The sequence below is a fragment of the Anolis sagrei genome, chromosome 4, assembly GCF_037176765.1.
Source record: "Anolis sagrei isolate rAnoSag1 chromosome 4, rAnoSag1.mat, whole genome shotgun sequence".
Taxonomy (NCBI): domain Eukaryota; kingdom Metazoa; phylum Chordata; class Lepidosauria; order Squamata; family Dactyloidae; genus Anolis; species Anolis sagrei.
In genome coordinates this window covers 38631034-38658909 of record NC_090024.1, presented here as the reverse complement: position 1 = coordinate 38658909, position 27876 = coordinate 38631034, and positions in this window count along the sequence as shown.

The following is a 27876-nucleotide window of genomic DNA, read 5'->3' as shown; positions in this document are numbered from 1 at the left end:
CAGAAGGGCATGGGATCTTTGATTCTCTTCAGTTTTACAAGATATGTATTAGTATGCAACTTACTGTGTGAATCTTTCAAACCTTCTTCTCTTTCATTTCTAATGAATTGTTCCTTTAACCAGGTTGTCAGGTAAGATAAGTCTTTTAAAAATATTTTCCCAGCCCTTAGAATCTCATCAGAGTATACTGGAAAGCTTTCTTCATCCTCCTGCCCATTTTAAAATCTGATGTCTCTAAGCAGCAGTGTTTTCACCCCCTCCATTTTCCTGCCTTCGCTGCCTCCACATATAAAGACTATTGGCAGCGGTACTTTAGAACAGGGCTACTTAAACTTTTCCACATGGGACCGAGAGAGTTTTATGTGATGCCAGGTATGTAGGTATATAAAAATGGTATAAAAATCAAACATTTACTGATAACAAATTAACATTGGCAAGGCTTGCTTAACAGGCTGATTTTCCTTTTTATGAAGTTCAGCTGAAGCATCTTCTGCACACTCCACTGCAAACAGCTTCACAACAGACAGGGGTAAATGTCTAAAATAGCTACTAGGTGATATCAATTCAGAAAACTTTTAGTGTTGCCAAATTATTCAGGACCCTGACATTCAGCTAAGGATCCCCCATTGGGGTCAGGAGCCACAATTTAAGAAGCAATACTTCAGAGAACTTGGTAATTTTCCTCACTATTGAAAATTATTCATGACAGCCTGTCTCTTTATCTATTAGAAGATTTTCCATTGGAAATTCAGCTTGAAATAAGGCACTGCAACTTGGGTAGCAGCTGAAAGGAATCTGTTGGATATTGAAGGCTTTACAATTTCCTCATGAGATATGGCAGGCCTTCCATATTTAACTCATTCCAAACTGCCTTCATAGGAAATTTGGTCACTATGAAATTTTGAGGTAGCTTATATGAAAAGTTGATGTTTGTGCCCTTAAGTCATTTCTGACTTAGGGTGACCCTAAGGCTTTCTTGGCACAATTTATTCTGAGGGGAAGTTGCCTTTGTTTTCGATGAGGCTGAGAGAATGTGAATTGCCCAAGATCACCCAGTGGGTTTATAGTGCCACACTGGTCTCCAGCCAGTGTGATATAGTGCTTTGAGCAATGGACTATAAACCTGGAGACCAGGGTTTGAATCGCTGCTCAATTATGAAAACCCAGTGTGTGACTTTGGGCAGGTCACGCTCTCTCAGTCTCTGAGGAAGACAATGGCAACCCTCCTTCAGAATAAATCTTATCAGAAAATCTGTGATTGGTTCATTTTAGGGTCACCATAAATTGTAAATTGTAAGAAAACTTGATAAATTATAGCTTCAAGAGATGTGCAGATGTTTTTATTCTTACAAATAATAATTACAGTGAGTCATAAATGAACTTTGATGGAATTAATGGTGATAATAAATTTAACTGTATTATCTCATATGCTTGCCTTACAATTGTTCAATAATCTCAGGGAAATAAAATAGTATGTTTTAAAAGTCTCACCGCCACCACCATAAAATGCTCAAGCTTTTCAAAGATACACCCCAACCAAGCAACTGTTGATAATATATGCCTAAGCTGTCATGTGAAATAATGAGAGTAAAAATCCTTTGAGTGTTATTGTCAGAAAAGGCTGTATTTTAGATCATGACAGCTGAGAGAATGGCAAATCTAATGACGTGTCTACTAGAGAACAAGCCCTTTGGTCATGTTAAGGTGAGAAACAGAGGAGAAAAGAAACTTAGTTGTCTGAATAAAACTTGGCAGATTGTTCTGTTCCCATTACAAGTTTGCTGCTTTGTCAAAAATATCTGTAAATTTGTCAGTGCCAGAAATGCAGATGCTGATTATTTCAGCACTGCTCATTAGGCCACAATTCAAAGTCATAATAGCTTACAGATATTCCCCAGGAAAGGCAGGAGATTGATGAAAAAGAATGAATGGGTAAAGTCTTCAAGCTCTATCCTCCTGTTTCAGATATGGGATGGTTTGGCTAACTATGAATTTCAGCAAGGAGAATTATAAGATACTACATTGACAGTAAGAATGTAATGCACAGATAAATGATGGGTGATAAGTGGCTTAACAGCAATACTCATGAAAGGTATCTAGAAGTCATAGAAGATCACAAGTGAACGTGAGTCAACAGTGTGATGTGGTAGCTTAAAAAGCCAATGGGGTTCTAGGCTGCATTAAAACAAGTGTACTTTATAGATCAAGAGAAGTAGTGGTACCACTCTATTTTACTTTGGCCAGTACTCACTATGAATACCATCTCCAATTCTGGGCACTACAATTCAAAAAGGATACTCACAAGCAAGACTATGTCCAGAGAAAGCTGACTGATGAAAGGTCTGGAAGCCAAGCCCAATGTGAAGTGACTTAGGGAGTTCGGTATGTTCAACCTGAAGAGGATAAAGTTAAGAGATAACATGTAAGCCATGCTTAAATTTGAAAGAATGTCACACCGAGGAGGGAATAAGTTTATTTTCAGAGAAAAAGACATAGAACAGTGGATTCAAACTGCAGGGAAAATATTCCACCTAAACATTAGGAGGAGTTTCTGATGGTGATTGCTGTTTAATGGTGAAATATGCTGCCTTTGAGTGTGGTGCCATCTCCTTCTCTGGAGATTTTCAACACAGAAGTTGTAAGGCTATTTGCTGGGATATTTTGCTTGTGTTTCTGGCATGATATGGGCTGTATGGTGCTTGTGGACTCTTCTAATTCTATGATTCTATGGGTGTGTGTGAGAAAGAGGCATATATGGAAGCATGAAGTGTATGGGAACTTCACATTTGCTACCATAAGCAGTCATGCCTCTGTCTTAATAATAATAATATTAATAATATTAATAATAATAAGCCTTTATTTGTACCCTGCCCTCACACTATCTTAAATACTTGGAAGGTGAACTGGCTGCATAGGGGACAGATTGGAAACTATATAATTGAATCAAACAAGGATTTATTGACTGACAAAAAATTTAGACTTGCTATCCTCTTGAGTCTCACTACGAAGTCTTTATGAGGAGATGTAAAGTCTTTGAGAGATAGACACAGTTCTTGTTGAACTGAGGCTTTTGAATCATTGTTTCTTCTTATTGTCTCTTTCTTGTATGGTGTTCAACTGTATCTCAATATGGTCTCAATATTTAACTCTGACTGGAATTGAATACAGCTCTCACTGGACTTGAAAACAGCTCCAACTGGATGTGCTATCTTTTAGACTTTCTGGCTTTCCTCTCTATTCACCTTCCACTCACAAAAAGGCTGACTCTTCCAAGAACCAGAAGTGCCTTGCCTGAGGCTCTGCCCCTGAGGGGATTCTTAAAGGGGCAGGACAACGGAGGTTTCAAATGCAAAGACACTGTCTAGACCGACCCTCAGAAATTACTTAAAATATTAATCCCTCTAACTAGAAGGGCTTAACTAGGGGTAAACAGTGGGGGTCTTCATGGGGTACAACAGTTACATTTTTTACATAGGTATGAGTGCAATGTAGGATGTCAGCGACTGATAGTATTATGCCACTAAGAGCTTTGAGGATCATATTTCTTTGTTATGTAGTTTACAGCTGTAGATATCTCTAGCTACAAGACTGAATCAAGCGGGACTTACTTAAGAATAAAGATGCATATTTGCCAGGAAAATACTTAATGTTTTTTGCAGATTGAAGGGAAATGCTGAGGGTTTGTAGCCCAGAAATCTGACACTAGATTTTAGTGCCTACAGTTCTGAGCTTTAACAGAAAAACAAATAAAGCAAAGACATCACAATAAGGATTGTGTCTTCATTCCCAACATTTCCAGCACTGATATGCTAAAGTCATGTGGGATAAAATACAAAACCAAAAAGCTTGCTGTGCCATACTATAACATGATATTTTACATGTCATTTTCTATCACTGTTTATCATAATTTGCATTGCAACCCCCCCCCCCCCAATCCAGTCACTAAAACATATTGTAGGTGAAAGACAGAAACCCTTGTTTTGTTGGATAGAAATATCCCACCAGATCAATAATATTCATGTTCTACATATAGCTCTTCACATGGACTTTTTATTCTATTTCACACATGAGGGCCGGCCGTTTGGATTTCTCATTTCCCATCCAGCCTGTAACTTCTCAGGCCTGACATTCTCTTGATTTCAAGTCCACTATATATGGCTACACATATTCCTTCTGGGCAGAACATCACTTCCTTATCTCTCTGAACAAAAACATATGCTGTGGTCACACATCACAGACTGCAACTCAAGGTACTTTTTTAAAAAAAAGAAAAAAAGAAAGGTAAAGCCACTTCTTTTTGTTTCTAGCAGGTAGAGTGATGTGAAATGTCAGCCATCAATGGTAATAAGCCATTTCCCCCCATCTTGGTGGAGGAATTGCAGCCACTTTATCTCCCTCTTGGCTACAGATAAATGGGGTAAAACAAGATCTGTAATTAATTTCATTTGAAGCATAATGACTTTAGGCATAGATACTGCCTGGTGGATAATAATCAGCTGGGTTAAAAGCCCCATGGCTCCTGCAGTCAATCTTATGTGGTTTCCCTGCTCAAATATCTAGAAAAGCAGAGACCTTCTAGGCAAGTAGAAAAACATCTTTCAAACTGACTGAGCAGAAGGTCTCTTGTGAATTTCCCCCACATTTCATTAAAACCTTTGGGGCGGGGGGATGTTGTGATGGTTAAAATGTCATACATATAACTGGTTGCTATATTTTGAATATCCAGGTTCTTCATGGATTTCAAACAATTACAATAAATGCCTACATTTATTATTATTATTTAAAAAAGAATGAATGTCATTAATTTTATTAAACCAAGACTACCATTCTATTAAGTAATCACAATGTTATAAGCCTGCTTTACAACATAGTAATTTTTTTCAGTTTCAGTTTAAGGGTGATTTTAATATTGAATGTAATTTTTAAATTTTTAATATGTATTAATTTTAATTCAGTGGATTTTAAGCTTAATGTTGTATGTGTTTAGGGCATTGAATAACTACCATATGTAAGCCGCCTTGAGTCCCCCTTGGGATAGAGGAAGGCGGGGTATAAATAAGGTAAATAAATAAATGTTACATAATAGCAATAAGCAAATATTTCTCAAAATACTAAATTATAGTCAACTCTTTGTAATCTGGATCTGATATCTGGATCTGAGGATGCTTCTACATAGATACTATAATCCAGTTTGGAAGTGGATTAAAATAACTGGTTTCTCTATGCAGTACCTACACAAACACCCCAGGAATTAGTTCAAGACTGGGAGAGTCGCCACAGTAACTGAACTAAGAAACTACTTGAAAATGCATTTCCCCCCATAACCATTTTGTTGACACCCTGTCTTTGAGTTGGCTTCAAACTGAATTATATCGCCAATGTAGAAGGACCCTGAGTAAATAGTTTCTGTAGTCTTCATTACAGCTCAGCTAGCTGCGTGTAGACATTTCACACTGTAGCTGAAACCTGTAATCTCTTAAAGGGCCAAGAATTCTCAAGCTTGAAAGAGCCTAGCGGGAAATGCTAATTAAAGTGATTTTCAGCCAAATGAAGAAGATCCACATCAGATTGAAGGCAAAGCAGACAGAGATTTATTCACCCTGAAGAGTGGATGCTGTGCATAAATGTTAAAGGTACAAGCATAAAAACAGTCATAAACAGGCCTTTTTATACAATAGTTCCCAGTTCACTTGCATTTCCCCATTCTAAGTGTCCCTTTCTTTCTCCCAATTGGTCCAGTGCCCAAAAACCAGCCAGTGTCTATTGGCTGAGGGGCTGGCTCTATACACAGGCTGACTGGCTGGGACTCTGGTGGTGGGGTAAGGGATTCCCTTCCAGTTGGTTGTCCCTCCCAGTTGATTGGCCACCCTGAGGTGGCCAATCAGTGGGTGAAGGTGTCTCTGGGGTTTGAGAGGATCCTTGATGGCTGCACTTCTTTGGGCGCTTTAAATGTTCTAAAACAATGTATGTGGCAAGGAACTGTGATGGGAGTTTGCTCAAGTCCAGGAATCTGTCAAACGGGTTTGATTGTCCAGTCCCTGTTCCCAGACAGCAAACAAAAATTTGAGTCTCTGGATGTTGGTTCAGCAATCATGTCCCTTTTTGTAAAACAGGGCACCCTGATGTTTGTGGGGAAATCGCGAATGTCTAGTCCAGTGTTTCTCAACCTGGGGGTCGGGACCCCTGTGGGGGTCGCGAGGGGGGGGTGTCAGGGGGGTCGCCAAAGACCATCAGAAAACATAGTATTTTCTGTTGGTCATGGGGGTTCTGTGTGGGAAGTTTGGTCCAATTCTATCGTTGGTGGGGTTCAGAATGCTATTTCATTGTGGGTGAACTATAAATCCCAATAACTAAAACTCTCAAATGGCAAGGTCTATTTTCTCCAAACTCTACCAGTGTTCACATTTGGGAATATTGAGTATTTGTGCCAAGTTTGATCCAGACCCACCATTTCTTGAGTCCACAGTGTTCTCTGGATGTAGGTGAACTACAGCTCCAAAAATTCAAGGTCAATGTCCACCAAACTCTTCCAGTATTTTCTCTTGGTCGTGGGAATTCTGTGTGCCATGTTTGATTCAATTCCATCATTGATGGAGTTCAGAAGGCTCTTTGATTTAAGGTGAACTATAAATCCCAGCAACTTCAGCATTACCAAATGACAAAATCAATCACCCCCAATCCCACCAGTATTCAAATTTTGGGTGTATCAGGTATTTGTGCTAAATTTGGTCCAGTGAATGAAAATACATCCTGCATATTTACATTATGACTCTTAACAGTAGCAAAATTACAGTTATGAAGTAGTAACGAAAATAACGTTATGGTTGTGGGTCAGCACAACATGAGGACCTGTACTAAGGGGTCGTGGCATTAGGAAGGTTGAGAACCACTGGTCTAGTCCATAGTTGGTATTTACATGCATAGTGCTTCCATTGCTCCATAGATTAGGGTGTTGAAGGGAATTTTTGGAATGTGGTTTCAGCCCCTGGGTGCTGAAATGGTCAGACTGGAGTTCTTCTGGCTTGCCTTCAGAAAGATTTGTTCAAATAAAAATAAAGTTAAAATATTATAAAAACAATGGATTATGTGTGCTTTATAATCAAGAGAGTGGGGCTCAGTGAGGAGTTGGAAAGGAGGGTGGAAAGTTATGGAGTTAGTTCTTTGATATCTGGCAGACCCATGTCCATGTGCCAAGGAAGAAAGTGAAACAAAGAGATAGACAGGGAATGGAGCTGCTACAAGGAAGAAGGAGCCACAATGGTGGGATATGTCCTAGATATCTTGAGCAATGATCAATCTATTTGGGAAACCGTTGCTTCTGTTTGATGTTCAATGTTTTGTCTTATGTCTGATATAACAGGCTGTGTTTTTTATTTAATTTTAGTTGTTAAGTCAAAATTTGTGTTTATATGTTGGGTTGCTAAATTTCATTACTATGGATGTATTGTTGTTGTATTTGGACATTGAATGTTTACCTTTTATGTTTGGAATACACCCTGAGTCCCTGGGGAGATAGGGCAGAATATAAATAAAGTTAATAATAATAATAATAATAATCATCATCATCATCATCATCATCATTCCTTCAACCTTTTCACTGTTTCTATGACAGAGTAGAGTCCGGGATGATCTTTATTATGGTACTGATCTTTTTCAATCCTCTACAGTCCTGCCACCAATTCGTGACATGTGTTCAAGAGTCGCTTCACTTGGGGCAGGTTGGGTCTAGGGGGGGCTAGTAGTGGGGGACCCCTCTGTCTGATCCTCTGTGCCTCTGCTTGCCTGGACCCACACTTGGTGCATTTTGTTTGAGCTGACTAGTGCCCTGATGTGTGTTCAGAAATGGGGATGCTGGAACAGGGGTGCTGTTGCTGGTGTGTGAATGTGAGTGGACCCAGTATAGGACAGGGGGCCACCACTACAGATCTTACAGCTCCTGACCTTTGGAGAACTATAGATTCCTGGGACCTTTTATATTTGGGGTGGGGGTATAGGTTCTCGACAACACCGAGGGCAGTTAATCCACCCTGGATTTTATTTGAGATTTCTAATGAAGCTCCTCATTAGAAATTGAATGGAAAGCTTTGACATTGTCCAACTAGTGGTTCAAGACTCACTGAACTTCCATTGAGATTAAAGCAGCTGCCACAGGAGTGGAAATAAAATCCATAAAAAGAGGGATGGAGAGAAAGTACAGGAGAAAGAATCTTGTAGAATTTTAAGAGTCAGTTATATTTTTCAGCATGAGTTTTTGTGGATTTCAATTCAGTTTTACTTTTGGTTCCATCCTTTCCACAATAATTTTCCTTTGTTATGGTGCAACAGATTATCATAGGTATTTTTTTTAAAATAAAACCTGTAATAAATTTGCCACATGCATAGTAGCAAACTTACTTGTTGCCTGTCTGTCATCATTATCTTTCCAAGAGTTACCATCATCATTTATTTGATTTTTATACCATGTGTGCTACAACTTTCTTTTAATGATTCATCTGTACTATTGATGGAAGTGTCTGCACATGAACACAGAACCTGTATCACTAATTTTAACTACTAGGTTAAAACACATTTTGTTTTTGTCTTAGTTCTGAAGAATGTTCTGAATGAATGTTAATGGCATCATTGATGACAGTATGATGTTCTGAAGCATTATGCTTGCAGACAGATGACACCACCCTCAGATGATTACAACATGGAACAAAGAGTGCATTCTCGTGCCATAATATGGAATGAAATGTGTGATAGACATTTACTGACTATCCTAATAATAACAAGATAGGGTTTTTCCTCTTTAGACAGACATTTTAAGATGATTATCTTGTAAAGGTGATTCTGGCATATAAAAACATTAACTAACACTCCAAGGCAGAGAATGTCAACATTTCTCAGAAGATAATATGAAAAGTGTCTATATAGAAAGTGATAACTGAAAGAATATGCCACTTGTAAAGTCATCTTCCTCATTTATCTGAATATAAGTGTTGTTGTTGCTAGTTTGTTTTTTGGGTTTTTTTTAAAAGCAGCTGCAGAATGGTAGTGTCATTTACAGTAAGTATTAATGCAATATTTTAACACTTTTGGGGTCCTCATTAAATTGGAAGTTACTTAGACTTTTTTTGTAATAGAGATTATGCTTGGTCATTGGGATTGTGAAGTATAATGGTTATTTGTTCAGAAGTGATATTCTACTGCACAATGCCATGTCAAGGTATTCCATAGGAGCAAGGGGTGTTCCCTCCATGCTATATTTGTGAATAAAAGAGATGGTGGGTTTGTTGGCATTTCAACTGGTTTGGTCAGTGTTAGCTATCATTGCTTGCCTATACTAATAGGCTGGATCTGCACTGTATAATCCAGTATTTGGTCCCAGATTATCTGATTCGAACTGGATTGTATGGGTCTACCCAGCCATATGTAATACCGTTCAAAGCAGATAATCTGAGATCAAAACTGGATTAAAGGGCAGTGTAGATCCAGCCATAGTAGTCTGAGTATCAGACTGTGGATTCAGGAGAGCACAAGCTGAATCAGTGGTTCTCAACCTGGGGTCCCCAGATGTTTTTGGCCTACAACTCCCAGAAATCCCAGCCAGTTTATCAGCTGTTAGGATTTCTGGGAATTGTAGGCCAAAAACATCTGGGGACCCCAGGTTGAGAACCACTCTGAATCCTTGCTCAGGACCCTGGGTAAGTCACACTTTTTCTGATTCAGGGGAAGACAATGGCAAACTCCTTTAGAACAAATTTCTGAGAAAACCCTGTGACTGATTCACCTTAGACTCACTATAAGTCTGAAGGAAGCACACAACCCCTCTCCCTCATGAATTCCTTATATTACAGCCTAGAACATGACATAGAATGAATTTATGATGATAACTATCTGTTTATTAGGTTGTTCCACATCCTTTGTCTTCCTGCATCCCTCTATAGCATGCAGCAATTTTCTCTTTTCACTATCCTCCATTAGACCTTGTATTTGATCAGGCACCAGTAACTTGTAGGTAACTAATTTTATATGTTTTCAAAGTAGACTAAACTTGTTTCTTTTCTCTGCTAGACTGTGTATGAGGGTGGGAAGGAAGACAGATTGTTGTTTTGCCTATGCCTTGCCAATTTGATTAAAGTGCTAGAGAAATCTACCACTATCTCTGACATTTCCCCATTTTCTCTGTTTTGCATGTGCATTTTCTTTTTACAAAACAGTGAGAACACAGAATGCCAATACATTAAAATTGCCCACATTATCATACTCATATTTATCATAATAAAACCTCCCCTCTATGATTGCAGAAAGAATCCTGGAAATACAAAAGGTATGTAAAGGTGAATCTGTAGCTGGCCCAGGGGTTATTTTTCTGTCCCCAGATCTGCAAGGCAAAAGTAAAAAAAACACAACGTGAGAGGCCTCAGAATTGTGATTTAGGACCCCATCACACGGCTCTTTCAGTCTGTTCCCCTGTACTGGCAATCACCAGCGAAAGGGAAGGAACAAGGGGTGGTTTGAGGCGCCCCACACATCATCCCTCTTCCTTTTAACACATGGAGGGGATGGGAGGGGTGCTTTGGCACCCTTTCCCTCCCCCCATCAGATGGTAGAAAGGGCACATTGCCCCACCACCCTTTCTGCCATCACATGGCAAAAGGGGGAGGAAAGTGCAGGTAGCTCCATTGGAGCTACCCAAACTACACTGTCCTCCCTGTAGTGGAGAAGAAAGCACCTTTCACCGCTTCTCCTCCACTCTGGGAGGAATGTGGGCAGGGCCTGCCGTGCATCATGTGATGGTGCACAGCAGGCTCGTCCTTGCCTTGCATAAAAACAGCAAAATGGGACAAAAACTCCCCACGTGAAGAGGTCTTTGAAGGGCATGGATTTGAACCATGGAGGACACAATGCGCCAAAAACTAAAATTAGAAACCAAGAATTATATAGACATCTAGTTATATAGAGTTGGAAATGGTGCAGAAGGGGGCAAGGGTCTGCACAATATCACTAACAGAATGCGAAGCACGGTCTTCTATCTATACCATATAACAGCAAGATTATTTCAAGTCACCTGCTACCCAGTTTTGGGGAATATGAAAGAAACTAGCTTGAAATGATATGCAGAATGCAAACAAAATTAAGGAAAAGGTAGCAAATTTTATGGATGCTGTTACTTCAGTCAGACTCTGAGTCACAATGTTGGACTACACCCTTCATCTTCATTTTTATTTTATAGCACACTGTGTAAAAATGGCTGCTGCAAACTTTGTCTTGTTTTCTTACCGAAACAGGCTCACCCTTGACGCAATGGCACAACTCTAAAGATTAGAGACTAGGACAGACTATTTCCTGCTGTGATATGGCTTCTCCAGTCAGGCCTTGACAACAGTTTTCATAGTGCCTGAGGGCACAGTCAATGGGAGGGCAAATTACTTTGCTCATTCTATTACTATTCAGCTTTGAATGGGAATGGTATAACTGCCTACAATTCCCCTTCATATGTTCCATGCATCACATATATCCCCTGGTAAGAGTGCCTAGGATACACTATATGTAAACTTGGTTATATCTGGAGGTTCAGCTTCTAAACTATTTTCACTTTTTTGGTGCTTGATAAATTATATGTATCTGTTTCATCATTTTTTGAGGGGGCTCATCTACATAGGAGTCTTTGGGGTCCAATTTTACCTGAGTATTGATAGGCAGCTTTTTCTGGTCCCTTTTCCAGGATGTTCTAAAAATGTTTCATGTTCTGAATGCATTAGTGCCATGGTTCTATATTTATCAATTTCAGAAACAGGGGGTAATCTTGTAATTTGTGTTGAGTTTCATGATAATCTGAAAATCATCTATTGACTAAGAGTGATTTTATATTGCCGTTGTTTTATTTGTCTGTTAAGGTTCTTGCTATTGCCATTTTAGGGAAAAAGTATTTAAAACTGAACCCAAAGTGTCAAGTGCACTAATGTATTTTATTATAGAATAGAAATCTTTTAATAAATTTGCTAGACTTAAATAGATACATACAATTAATAAAAATGAAAACATTATTAAAATTAACAATTTGTGGGAAGAGTATAAATGTACATATCTCTCACCCATTCCATATACAGGCAGTCCCTGAGTTACAAATATCTGACTTACAAACATCTCATAGTTAAGAATGGGGGTGAGACAACAGGAAGTGAGGGAAATCTACCCCTTGGAAGGGAAATTCACTCATGAAAGAGTTATTATGGGTAAATGGTGTCTCCACTGAAGCTTTAGCACTAATCCTTGTTTCCACAACAAGCCAGCTTTTTTCAAAATCTAATGATCACAGGGACAGAAAGTGAGGTGAAATCTTCTAAACAGGAGCACAGCCAGAAAAACAAACACCACAGGGCTGTTAACCCTTTCCTATGCTAAGTGTGTGTGTGTGCATGCGAGCGCATACACACACACAATAAAAATCTGGAGTTACACTTAAAAATGTACCATTTCTGACTTACAAACACATTGAACTTAGGAACAAACCTACAGAACCTAACTTGGCGACTACATGTACTCATATTTCAACCAGTAAGTGTATGAACTGGCTTTCCATTGAGTTTTTTAATTCAAAAATGTGTTGCAACATCATGAAAGTAACATGTATTTCTTAATTGCATTTGAATTGCATCTGGCTGTTGTGGATCTGCAACTGTTTCACAATCACTTGTGAACCTAGGACATAAGCTGTTGCTTGTAATCAATGAAATCAAGTGAGGACCAAGATTTCCTAACTATTAGAGGTGTGCAATTTGGCCAAAAGACATGCCATTTTGGGGTCTATTTTTGGCTGGCTCCTCATTCTGTTTACCAGGAAGTTACTTGAAAGGAGAGGGGTTTTTGCCATTTTGATTCGGCAAAGATTTGGTCCATTGGATTTGGCCCATTGGCTACAATGGGAAATGTCAAAGTCTCGATCCTCAGTCATTTTAAGTCCTATCTGCATGAAACCTATCTCAGTTTTAGACCCCATTTACAACTGCATGCCTGCCAAGTTTCAGAACAATTTACCAATCTACAGATGTTTTAGAATTATTTTAAATTTAAATAATAACATTTTTAAAATACGACAAACCGCAAGTGTGGGTTCTGGGAATTGTAGTCACTGGTTGTGTCCATTTTCAGCCAATCAGAGCATGGACATGACCAGACTTTATATTGGCTGAGAAACAGAGAGAGGGGAAAACTTCAACTCCCATCATGCTCTGAGAGGAGACTTTTCAATGCCTGCCTTATGCAAGTGCTGCTGGGAAAATGAGTTCCTAGCAGGGCCCTCTCTGGAGGAGGAGCCTAGGAAACTTACCTGCTGTGGAAGATCCCCTGCCTCAGGTTTTGCAGACTTAACTTCTTCCTAGCCAGGAACCAGATAAAATCCTGCTCTCTCAATCTATTTTGCCAGGCTTTTTGGCTCCCTCTTCCCCATTCCGTTTTCGGAGAATATATAAAATGGACCACTGAATACTACAAATCCTTTTCATTCAAACGTATTTGGACTCAAGCTTACTAAATATATATTGTCCCTGGTGAAGGGAAGGAGAGAAAAGATCATGTGATCCAGTGACTGGGCTATACAAAGAAGAAGAGTGATGGCTGATAATCCTTTAAATAAGTGTAGCAGACAGTGGAGGGCAGCAAGACATGATCTGGAATGAAAAGACCTTCATTTATCTGTCAGCATTTATTTGTTGTAAAAGCTCACAGCAATTCTTACTTGGGATTCTTTCAGGATAACATATTGTATTGTACTTATTGTGTCTAGAGGTTTCTTTCTAAAACATAATGTTATTTAACCCATCATTTCTTTTTAAATGACTTTTAAAATAAATATTTAGGTTATATTGGCTATCTAAGTAATTTTCTTATCAAACATCAGAGTGTGAATCTATCATCTAGTTTGTAGAATAAAAGGAACTTTCTCACCCTCTTAGACCCAATCTTAAGGTTGACAAAGTGAAGTGTGTATTGGGCAATTTCTCCATATTATTGTGTTGTCTGGAGAAATGTAAAGCAATGCAGTATTTGTTTATATGGATAGATGCATATTTTCTTAACCCGAAAAGAACATAAATAAATTAAAGTGTGTATTAAAGATACTTTATTACACCTTTTAGCCTGACCTTTTATCTGAGATGTCTGAGGGCTGGTCTGACCAAAGTAGAAAAGGTAATGTACTCTGCATTTGGTCAGCAGCAAATGCCAATATTTCTCCCAGGTCATGTATTATCTCTATGCATACACAAATACTTCTGAGTAATGGTCTCATGTTCTTCTCTTGTTAAGTTCTTGGTTAACTCCTCCTCCTTTTCTTCAAATTACTCCAGAATTCTTTAAATTTTGTTACCCAATAATAATAATAATAATAATAATAATAATAATAATAATAACTGCACTGCAAACCAGAGCTGACAGCTGGCACAACAAAGCATTGCATGGGCAGTTCCTTGAAAAACTGAAGGAAAAGTTGATAAGGAGAAGACCTGGTTATGGCTCACAAATGGAACCCTGAAGAAGGAGACAGAAGGTCTGATTCTTGCAGCCCAGGAGCAAGCCATCAGAACAAATGCAATTAAGGCCAGGATTGAAAAATCAGCTGATGACCCAAAATGCTGACTGTGCAAGGAAGCTGATGAAACCATTGATCATATCCTCAGCTGCTGCAAAAAAAATTGCACAAATGGACTACAAACAGAGACACAACTCTGTGGCCCAAATGATTCATTGGAACTTGTGTCACGAGTACCACCTGCCATTAGTAAAGAACTGGTGGGATCATAAACCTGCAAAGGTAGTGGAAAATGAACACGCAAAAATACTTTGAGACTTTCGAATCCAGACTGACAAAGTTTCGGGAACATAACACACCAGATATCATGATTGTGGAAAAGAAAAAAGTTTGGATTATTGATGTTGCCATACCAGGTGACAGCTGCATTGAGGAAAAACAACAGGAAAAACTCAGCCGTTATTAAGACCTAAAAATTTAACTATAAAGGCTCTGGCATAAACCAGTACAGGTGGTCCCAGTGGTCATCGGCACACTGGGTGCTGTGCCAAAAGATCTCAGCCGACATTTGGAAGCAATAAACATTGACAAAATCACCATCTGTCAACTGCAGAAGGCCACCTTACTGGGATCTTCACGCATCATTCGAAAATACATCACACAGTCCTAGATGCTTGGGAAGTGTTTGACTTGTGATTTTGTGATATGAAATCCAGTATATAGATCTTGTTTGCTGTGACATACTGTGTTTTTGTGTCAGAATACTACTACTACTACTACTACTACTACTACTACTACTAATAACAATAACTTTATCCTTATACCCCACCACCATCTCCCTGAAGGGACACAGGGAGCCTTAGTAAAAGGTAAAAGTCATGACTGACTCTGGGGGTGGTGCTCATCTCCATTTCTAAGCCGAAGAGCTGGTGTTGTCCATAGACACCTCAAAGGTTATGTGGCCTTTGCATGAAGCACTGTTATCTTCCCGCAAAAGTGGTACCTATTGATCTACTCACATTTGCATGTTTTTGAACTGCTAGGTTGGTAGAAGCTGGGCCTAACATTGGGAGCTCCCCTCACTCTACGGATTGAAACCACCAACCTTTCGGTCAACAAGTCCAGCAGCTCAGTAGTTTAACCTGCTGCACCACCAGTCCCTTACATGGGACCAAATGTTCATAAGACAATAAACAAATAGTCCATCAAACAAACACACAATTCAAATGAGAACATAATCAAATATAGCATTTGTCCAGTTAAAAATAAAGTAAATAAACATAGAAGTATAAAACATTCGCATTAAAACTCCATCCAATCAATACTCAAATCCATATCCAGGAAGCAGGGCTACTAAAATGGGCATGACCTGGCTATCAAAACAGCTGGGCATGGGAAAGTGCAAACAGTAAACAATAGGGTCGTGGAATTGGGCGGGGTAAAGAGAGCAAATATAATATGCATTAGATGGTTTTGAGAATAAGAGAATATTCTTGATCATGAGCACTATATGTTCTATCACACACATCTAAAGCTGTGGTTCTTAACTTTTGGAGGAATCATTGAAGTCTTTGACAATCTGCTGAAAGCAATGGACACTGTCCTAAGAAAAATGCACATAAACACACACAACATACAACACACATTTTTGCAGTTTTACTGCTATGTTTTTCCTCACACAGACAAGTCAACAGCAAAAGGCAAGAAAGAGAAAAAGACAAACACTTGAAAAAAGATGAATGTTTCTAAGTTTCTCTAAGGTAGAAAACAGACAAAATAAGAGGAAGGAAACAGAGAGGGAGGAGCAGGGAGGGGAGTCAGTCCATGGACTCTAGGGCAACAAACCCTGAGATAGAAGGTCCTGTAAAGTTTGGTGTCTTGGCAATTCTTACCTTACAGAATCATGGCTATTGGGAAATATGAGAAATTTTAGTGGATATGTCAAGCAGAGAAATCAATGCCTTAGGCAGAAAAGTGGAACATTTCACCAGTCTACTTCATCACACACACAAAGTCTAGCAGATCTAGAAATCAAGCATAGTCTTCCTGTAAGGCATATAAAATTTGTTTTACTCAATCAACACAGGTTCATCTCCTGGAAGATAGGTAAGAAAAGTAAGAAAAGAAAATTACATGGTAATACATGGTATCAGGAGAGTTGGATCATCTCACCTAGAGAAGCTTTTATCCCATGTTTCGAGTGACATCCAATCTATGAGTAACTATCAGTGAGTACAGACATGAAAAGGATTACACCTCCAACAATGCAGCCAATTCTCCGCTGCTCTGTGTATGCTCTGTTAATCAAGATAAACCTCCTCCACTACATTTACACATATTGACATTCAGACTCCATCTATAATCTTCAAACTACATTAAACAGCCAGTGTAGCAGTGTTGCTCCAAATTGTGGCCAGACAACAAACTTCCACAACAGCACAGGAAGGAAAGCCCTTAAGGTGCATTAGTGCTCTGTCGTTTGTGTGATCACCATCCGAACCTCAAACCGGTTCCTGATTTTTAAAAAATAATCATCTGCACAGCAAAGCCACTTTCTTTAATACCAGTTTGAAACTTCATTAAACAGTCAGTGTAGATGGGGCCTCACAGAGAGAAAGAGAGAGACACCAATCAGAACAAATGCTTTTTATGCTACAAACGTTTCTTTCTCTCTCAGAGGCTCCTATTGAATTCTAGATACAGTTTGAGGGTGAGATATTAGTCTGAACAGGAAGGGAGAAGGAAAAAGAACCAACCTGGGCATAGCATTTTATTTGAGAACACAGAAATGCTGGACCACTCTCACAACCACTATGTCAGACTACACAGAGAAGCCATTGAAATACACAAGCGTGTGGATAATTTCAACAGAAAGGAGGAAACCATGAAAATGAACAAAATATGGCTAACCAGTGTTAAAAAAACTCTAAAATTACAACAGCACAACAACAGAGAGGAAACAAACAAGGACATCTAATCACCCCTAAACAAAAGATTGCTCCAGGTACTGTCAGGCCATCAAATGCTAATCAAGGTGGTCAGTTGAAACATTCATACCTAGCTCCAGCAGACAAGAGTCCTTTTTCCCACCCTGCTCATTCCACAGATATATAAACCCCTTTTCCTAGTTCCAACAGACCTCACTACCTCTGAGGATGCTTGCCATAGATGCAGGCGAAACGTCAGGAGAGAATGCCTCTAGACCATGGCCATATTGCCCGAAAAAACCTACAACAACCGAAAAAGAGAGATTCTGGATGAAAAGATATAAGAGTTTTGGCAGGTAATCATAATTTCTCCCTAAATCACACACCTTTGTAATTTCAGTCTATGGAAATCACACAGTCCTTGAGGCATCCTGTCAATGACAATAAACATTAACTTTTTTCTTTTGCCCAATACTTAACAGTAATGTGTTCTCGCTATCACAGGCAGAGAGAGTCTTTCAGCTGCCTTCAGGGGAAATCCAAAAGGTATCAGTAACCAGATGAGAACTAAGGACTTTAATTGGGCTCCTCTGTCTCTGAACAACAGGGTGCTAATTCTTTTAAAGCATCCAAATTTCTTTAAACCACCAAAGAAATGAAGAGGAATAGCTGGCCATTATCTCCAGAGACTGAGAATCTTTGAAATGCAAAAGAATATGACAAAACAAAACAAAAACCCAAAGGGAATATTCAGATTGCCTTAATATTCATATTTAGTCTTTAAAAACCTTGTCAGTTCAGTTGAATCAACTCATAGGTATGGGAATCACATGACCCTTCAAATGTTGTTGGACCAAAATTCCCATCAGCCCTAGCCAGAATGGAAAATAGCTGGAAATAATTATTTAGCAGGACTGGTTGAATGACAGGTTGGCAGTTTGAATCTGGGGAGCGGGGTAAGCTCCTGTTTGTCAAGCTCTAGCCTTTCATGTGGGGACATGAGAGAAGCCTCCCACAGGATGGTAAAACATCAATCATCCAGGCATCCCTTGGTCAACATCCTTGCAGACAGACAATTTTCTCACACCAGTTGTGCCTTGCAGTTTCTCAAGTCGCTTCTGACATGAGAAAAAAAACATTGAAAGGTTAGCTTAGTCTCACTGCTGTTTGTAGGGTTGGTGATTTATAATGCATGGATCAATGTACAAGGTCTTGAGCCTTCTCCATCAAAGGATTCTGATGCTCCATCAAAGTACAAATTCCAGGATTCCTAATATTGAGCCATGGCAGTGAAAGTGATGGCCATGGTCAATTGCATTAATTCTACAGTGTAGATGCACCCTAGGCTTACAAAAGAACAAAGACAGCTTTGCTCAGAGTCAGATCATTACATCCAAACACATTTGAATTAGAGATGACATCTAACTGCATTATCCAAATGCAATGAAGGTTGCTGGATTTTTCTTAAATTATTTGACCCATATACTTGCTCGTGGAATCTATAATCAGTTAGAATATGGAAGATGCTTGCAACACAACATAGTTTATAGTTTCATGGTCAATCAGAAGGAAAGAGTTTTCACACTATGAATCACCCATAGTTCATAGTTTCCAACCATAAAGTACTTGCTTAACAAGTATATGGAGGACATATGATTCACAATTAATCTGACTAGCCCAATAACACATTGGTATCTGCACAGAGGTGTAAAACATTTGAATGTAGTATAATTTTGATTAACATTTTCTATATAAATTCATTTGTTGTTCATTTGTTCAGTCGCTTCTGATTCTTTGTGACCTCATGGACCATCCCACGCCAGAGTGCCCTGTCGGCTGTCACCTCCCCCAGCTCCTTCAAGCCAGTCACTTCAAGGATACCATCCATCCATCTTGCCCTTGGTCAGCCCCTCTTCCTGTTTCCTTACATTTTCCTCAGCATAATTGTCTTCTCTAAGCTTTCCTCTCAGAACTTTCCTCCAACACCACAGTTCAAAAGCATCTATCTTCCTTCACTCAGCCTTCCCTAAGGTCCAGCTCTCACATCCGTAGGTGACTATGGGGAATACCATTGCTTTAACTATGTGGATCTTTGTTGCCAGTGTGATGTCTCTACTCTTCACTATTTTATCGAGATTGGACATTGCTCTCCTCCCAAGAAGTAAGCATCTTCTGATTTCCTGGCTGCAGTCTGTGTCTGCAATAATCTTTTCACCCAGAAATACAAATTCTGTCACTGCCTCCATGTTTTCTCCTTTTTGCCAGTTATCAATCAATCCGGTTGCCATATTTTTTTTTTAATGTTTAACTGCAACCCAGCTTTTGCACTTTCTTCTTTCATCTTCATTAGAAAGCTCCTCAGCTCCTCCTTGCTTTCGGCTATCAAAGTGGTATCATCTGCATATCTCAGGTTGTTAATGTTTCTTCCAGCAATTTTAACCCCAGCCTTGCATTCGCAGAGTACTAACCACTATACAATCACGACCTTGCATTCATCAAGCCCTGCACATTGCATGATGTGTTTTGCATACAAGTTGAATTCATATTTTTCTTCAAATCATGAAAGGATGTATAGAATGAGATAGCTTCTAATCTAGACTATGCTGGATAGGAACATTTTAATTATTGAGTGCTCTGCATGGAGATATGAGCAGATTGAGCATTCACAAAAATGTAATAGGAAATAACACATGATTAAAAGATACAGCAGCGCTTAATTTATTTTACCACCATAACCTTTTAAATAGGCCATTGTAGCCCTGTTATACATGGCAGTATGTTTATTATTCTGGTACTGGGCTAAAATAAATCCACTTAATTGTGATTTGTGCTACACAGGTGTTATGATTTAAAGGTGCTTTTCATTGTAAAAAGCCATGGTTTAATTATGCATTTAAGACCAGTTTGTCCTACAAAATGCTATTTTAGAATTGTTTTGAAGTGCAAGGAGATAAATTGACCAGTAGATAGCACATATGAAGCTTTTGTTTAATGGATTTTGTGGGGTGGTGGGGCAGGGGAAGTAGGATATATATATATATATATATATATATATATATATATATATATATATATATATATATATATTACATATTGCTACAACATTTGGAAAGGACTAAGAAGAGAGTGTAGAAAAAAGAGTAGATCTTTAAAGGAACACTTTTATCCTAAGCAAGCAAAAGAGTATCTTAAACATGAAGGCACCTTTGAATATTGCTTAGGAGCAGTTAAAAAGTTACAAACAGCAGAAGAGGTTATAAACAAGTTATAACATATCTGAACATTCCTATTCTACTTATAATACACATGGTATTTTAGCTCATAGGAAATTGGGAGTCTGCACTCATTTTGTCCAGTTTGTGGCCATTTTTCTCTAGGAAGAGTGGGTCAGGCAGCACCTCTGAACTTCTCCATCACCCTATTTGTCTTTCGTCATGCCTCATTACACTAGAGGTTTTATAGCCGATCACTTAGAAACATCTTGAAGTTGTCACACTTCAACCTAAACTGGTGATTCTCATTGGATATTCACTCTGTGATCTATGTTATTCCTCTATGATGCTGCAATAAATGTAATATAAACCAACATGTTTTCAAATCCTTTGTTTACATAGAAGAGAAATGATACCCCCAGTTATATTGACCATATAATGGGAGAATATATTATCACACTATTTTTATTAAAAAGAGTGTGATAATATATTCTCCCATTATATGGTCAATATAATTGGGGGTATCATTTCTCTTCTTTGTAAACAAAGAATTTTGATAAGGCCAATTGGCTAATCAATAAAATTGTTGTCATTAAAGAGAAAGGGAGGAAAATGGTGGGTCATTCAGACCACGAAGGTTTGGCTATTGTGAGCTCCTGGAGGAAGTAGAACACAAGTGCACTCTATAGGAAAATAGAGCCAGTGTAGTATAGAGGTTTGAGTGCTGGAGTAGGACTTCAGAAAACTAGATTCAAAGAGCCGTGGAAGCCTACCAGCAGACCTTGGGCAAGTTACATTTTCCAATGACTTCACTACATACAATAAAACCAGTATTTCTACACACTTAGGAAACTGCAACCAGCAGTGCCCTTCACATTACAAGTTTCAAATCTAGGGTTGAGGTATCTTGCCATTTCTAAAGTGTGGGTTTTCCTGATGATTCCTAAGCCTGTTGGCAAGTGACTTATCCTTTCATTCCCTGCTTGTAAAAATGTCAAATTTAACATGTGATGAAAATTCCCCCTCACCTGTTTGTAAACATAATGATGATGTCACTATGGAGGGAGGAGCCGAGATGGGCAATATTGATTCCTTTCTTCCACCATTACCATTTTGGGACTGATGAGGTATAGCAAACATTTCAACATCCACCCTTCTTCCCACATTATCTGCCTTCTCATAAAAGTTCTTTTGAACTCTTACCTACTATGGGTTGTTGTAGGTTTTTTGGGCTATATGGCCATGTTCTAGAAGCATTCCCTCCTGACATTTCATCTGTATCTATGGCAAGCATCCTCAGAGGTTGTGAGGTCTTACCTACTATTTTCTCAATTGCCTTTCTGAAACTCCTGCTGTACTCTCAAGATTTTGTTTTGCCTATCAAAAGGCTGTCAGAGAGAGACATACAAGAGAACTAATGACTCATTTTCCCCCTCCTTCCTGTTCTCAATTCTGCAATGTATGAATAACTCCTGTATACATGTTGTTATGAGTTTTTTTGGGTTGTAATTTGCACTCCTGAGATTACAATGACAGAAGTTTTAAAAAGAAAATGGGGGAGGGGAAACAAGTCTTTACCACGTGATGGTAGATCAAATTGATAAATCTTTAAAAAAGCAGAGAGAAGGATTAGGTGTGATGGGGTAGAAAATCTTCCATTTAATTTCAAACTAAGGTATGGAAAAGCTTAAGGGAAAACCTACAATCTCAAACATTTTAATTATCCTGTGGGGTGAAGTCCTTATCCACACAGAAAATCAAACCCCCATTTGGCCAAGAAAATGCTATAATTCATCATGTGTTCCATAAGCTGGAAACATACTGAAGGAAGTCAACTGGCTTATTTTCAAAGAATTTGACATACTTCTCATTGTGTTGTAGAAAATGCCATGGGCATAGCAGCTATGAAGGAGGCAATGCCTTGGAGAAATAACAACAGCAGCAGCAGCAACAACAACTTTATTTGTACCCTGCCACTATCACCTGGATGGACTCAGGGCGGTTCACAAAGCACTCAATATACAAAAAGTACAAAAGACGCAAAATACAAAAAGCACAAAAGACAAATAGACAGATCTATTCTGACATCCCTAGCCTAGCCTTTCCTAAATTCAGTGCCCACACTCCAGGGTTTCTATATTTAAAATGATATTTTGCATGTTTTTCCTAGTTAGTAATTTTGTGTTCTTGTTGCCTGGTCACACCCAGCTGACCACATTCTGCTGTTACTTGGCTGTTCATGCCCCGGTTTTCCTGCATAAAATATTGGAAATGTCTTGTGACCCTTCATCTGAAGAATGTGGTTTTTTTTTTTTCGCAGACAAAGCTAAATATGACCAGACTAAAGTGTTTGAAACAGAGGTGGGTGATTTATGAGCTAGATATAGGAATGTTATAGCAGAGCATGCTAGCAGAATACTAAACCCACAAGTAAGTTCTCACTTAAACAAGCCTCCAAGGTAGAATATCTTCCAGCTATGAGTACAAAGAAAAAGTGTCCAAGGTTGGCTCTATAGTGCCCTTAATCCCAGGATCTGATTCCAGATTATCTATTTATCCCAGATTATAATCTGGGATCAGATCTTGGTATATTACACAGTGTAGATTCAGCCTAAGAGGAAAAATGTGCCCTGTTTTTTAAAATAAATACCCAACATATAGGAGAAAACTATAATATTTCTGCTGCTGTAAATCAGTCACTGGCATGATAGTGCTAAAAAAAGGAAACATTGTGTGATTGTCAGGAGAGTTAGTATGTGAACTGGACATGCAGAAAGAAATATGGAACTAGATAAAAGTGTTCACAAATGAACAGTTTCATCATTTGGGCCCCGGAATCACCACGCCCCATGGCGAATCCAACAGTGCGCAGTGTGGGGGATGAAGAACCTGTTGCCCCACGTCCTGCATTGCCTGGTGTCCCCACACCTCATCCCACTGGGGGAAACGTCCACTGCCCGGCTTCCCCAATTGATTTCAATTGAAATTGGAAAGATTCTCATGTTGCCATAGTGGTGGCATATGCCTGATCCTCTATAGTTTTGCGATGGAGCCCTGCCAGCAGTAGTTTTATGCTGGCGGGTTCTGTTGTAAAACTATAGAGGATCAGGCATAGGCTGCTGAAAGTTACCCCATCTGATGAGGTAGTATGAGAAGATTAAGATTCAGAAGAAAAATGTTTCGGGAATTATAGCAAACAACAATGAAATGAGAAGCTTGCTGAAGAAAATAGGTGAGAGTGGAGCACTATCTTATCTGTGAAATCGAAAGAATAGCCTAAAACTATGAATAAAGCTGATTGCAATAGAAAGCTGTGATTTTAGAATTGGACTTGAGTGCATCATTTTCCTCACAAGTATCACAAAATGTGAGGGTCAAAACCAAAAAGTAAGCAAGAGAAAGAAGTAAATAAATGGCTGAACAGAGACACTGGCTAAACAGTGACTGGAAAGCTAGAGGCATGATTTATCTTTGAAAACTCATTGGCAAGCTCACTGCAGTTCTGAAGGGCTTTAGGAAATGAGAGGTTACAACAGCCTAGTTGCTCAGAATGTAAACATTATCAAGATAAACCACCAAGGATTTAGCAAGAAGTACATTAGGTCTGAGATACATAAATATTGTAAGACTGGACACTATTTAAAAGAGTTGTTCCTTAACCCACACCAAGCAGGAATCATCTCAATTTATTAATATTTGGTGCTAAGCTTTTATCAGAGCTAACTGCAACATAAAATCTTATTTTGGTTTGTTTATCATTTAAATTGTTATTTCCTTGCCTTTCTTGCCACATAATTCACTCACAACAAAGTAAAAATAAAGTACAGCTAAAATCTTATTGTGTGAAAGCTAAAAAGTAATTCTATTATAAGCACATTGCTGAAACAATTCAAAACACATTTAAAACATAATAAAAAGATAAAGCTACAACTGACTACATTAAAACACTCTTTGGCAAATGAGTTAATTACCCAGAGACCTACCTAAACAAAAAAGCAGTATTTGTCTGCCAGTGGAAAGAGAGTCGAAAGGGGACACACTGGACCACTCCCCATAAGTTTATTGTTATCATGTTGCTGTTTAGTCGTTCAGTCGCTTCCAACTCTTCATGACCTCACGGACCAGCCCACATCAGAGTTCCCTGTTGGCCATCACCACCCGCAGATCCTTTAAGGTCAAACCAGTCACTTCAAGGATACCACCCATCCATCTTGCCCTTGCTTGGCCCCTCTTCCTTTTTCCTTTCATTTTCCCCAGCATCATTGTCTTCTCTAAGCTTTCCTGTCTTCTCGTGATGTGGCCAAAGTATTTCATCTTTGCTTCTAACATCCTTCACTCCAGTGAGCAGTCGGGCTTCATTTCCTGAAGTATGGACTGGTTGGATCATCTCGCAGTCCAAGGCACTCTCAGAATCTTCCTCCAGCACTACAGTTCAAAAACATCTGTCTTCCTTCACTCAGCCTTCTTTATGGTCCATCACTCACATCCATAGGTTACTATGGGGAATACCATTTCTCTAACTATGCGAATCTTCATTGCCAGTGTGATGTCCCTACTCTTCACTATTTTATCAAGATTGATTATTGCTCTCCTCCCAAGAAGTAAGCGTCTTTTGATTTCCTGACAGCAGTCTGCATCTGCAGTAATCTTCGCACCTAGAAATGCAAAGTCTGTCACTGCCTCCACGTTTTCTCCCTCTATTTCCCAGTTATCAATCAATCTGATTGCCATAATCTTGGTTTTTTCAATGTTTAACTGCAACCCAGCTTTTGCACTTTCTTCTTTCACCTTGGTTAGAAGGCTCCTCAGCTCCTCCTCACTTTCAGCCACCAAAGTGGTATTATCTGCATATCTAAGGTTGTTAATGTTTCTTCCAGCAATTTTAACTCCAGCCTTGGATTTGCAAGCCCTGCATGTCATACGATGTGTTCTGCATACAAGTTGAATAGGTTGGGTGAGAGTATACAACCCTGTTGTATGCCTTTCCCAATCTTGAACCAGTCTATTGTTCCATGTTCAGTTATTACTGTTGCTACTTGGTCATTATCCAGATTCCTCAGGAGATGACAAGGTGACTTGCTATCCCTATACCACCAAGAACTTGTCACAATCTATTATAATCCACACAGTCAAAGGCTTTATAATAATCAATAAAATAGAAATAGATGCTTTTCTGAAACACTCTGCCCCATGGATTTATATCATACATTTCTACTTAATCTGAACTCAAGGCATCCGTGGCAAATTAATAATGAAGTACAAATACCAGAAAATAAATTATGGCTGAAGATACTTCTTCAGCATGACTCCAACTTGCTTTGGCCTTATGGTCACTTTCTAGCCTTTCTATTCATTAGGAACAGATTTTTTTTTTTTACTAAAATCCATTAAACTGACCCAGTAACTAACCATTTCAATAAAATGGATCCATCCATTTTATTTTGCTGTTCCATCTTGTGGCTATTTCTTTTTCTCAAAGGGGAAGCAGGGATTACTTGAGATATGCTTCTCAGCTTCAAGACAAAAATGTTCATGACTGCCCCTATCATTGCTTGGCAGCATGCCCAGACAAGACATCCCAATGGCAATTTTCCAGCATTTTTTCATTGATAAATGAATGAGAATCTATCGAGATTGGGAGAGGCAGTCAAGCAATCTGAACATAGAATCAACTGGATTGATATTGCCTCCCAGTCACTGATGCTCTTATCATGTGCTCTACAAATAGAGTTGAAATCATGCAACCTTACATATGTTGGATCCATGAGCTGTTAACTGGAAATTGCAGTTAATATCAGAGAGTCACAGATCCTATACAGGATTTAAAAACAATTCAAATAATAGAATCATAAAATCATAATTAATTTTAACATAAGTATTTTTTCAGGATTACCCCTTACATTAATTGTCTTGCCCCACATTTCTCATGACTTTCAGTATTCTGAGGACATGCAAAAGATACTGGTGACATACTGTAATGTAATGCTGATGATTTGCAGTATATTGGGAGCTTAAGCTCACTTCAGTTGTAGCAAGTGAAGTATAAGCAAAAGCTTCTGCCACCATAAGGTAGATTCTAATAGCTGATTGTTTTTGTTCTGGCTGGTCCTCAAAATCAGCCAGAATCTGCTGGCAGAACTGCTCTGTGGCTGGCATTAGTCATCAGAAATGGGTGTGAAGAAGGTGAAAGGAGGAAGGAGCCAAATATGCCAGATCCAATTTGCCCTCAGGACAGGGACACAACTATGATGCAGACAGAAAGATATTTATTTGGTTATTTATTTATTTACTCTATTTGTATACCACCCCTCTCAGCCCTCAGGTCAGAGCCAATAATTTCCATGGGCAAGAGAAGTTTGAATTTAGTGGAGCTGCATAACTGGCCTAGATCTCAGTCAGCAGTTTCTAGGGACATAATTTACTTTTGTGGGCAATGCCAATTTTCTCCCCATAATGTCCTGCAATGACAATCAGAGTTAAATCCAATTGTCAAACTCATTGACTCAAGGGAACTTCATAAACCAACACTGATGTGAATACATTTGATTCAGTACATCAAATCTGTTGTATACAAATCAATTCTGATTTATGTCAACTCTCTCCCAGGGTTTTCATGGCAAGTTTTATTATAAAGGAGTTTTTTCAAAGGCTAAGAAAGTGAAACTTTCCCAAGATCAATCATGGGTTTCCATGACTGAAGCCCCATCAACAATGTGATATAATGTAGTTTAACCGCATTGGACTGGATTATATGGCAATGTAGACTAGTATCATTCAAACCCTGGTTCCCCTGGAGTCCTTACTTTGCAAGGTGGTGGGATTGGGGAAAATACTTGTATTTTGATTGTTGAATTTGGAAGATTGTCCATCTCTATCTCTATCTCTATCTCTCTCTGTGTATACTTTAAAAAAAATAAGAATCATACTCGTGTCAATTGCTCCCAGACTGTAATTTAGTCAAAACCACAAAACTAAATAAAGCTTGGTGCTAAGACATTGCAATGAAACATCTATACCATGTTGGCCCTCAGATCTAGCTGGGATTACTAACTGGATTTAGCTATGAATCCAGTGCAGTCTGACACCAGGTGGCCAGCATAGTCTTGTGCCATAAGCAGTAGAGATAGCTACAACATAAAGCAAAAGAAAAAAATCAGGTTATGAAAGAAATTGTGTAGCTGCCACTGCTAATGGGGAGCCTGTATCTCTGTGAAATTACTGG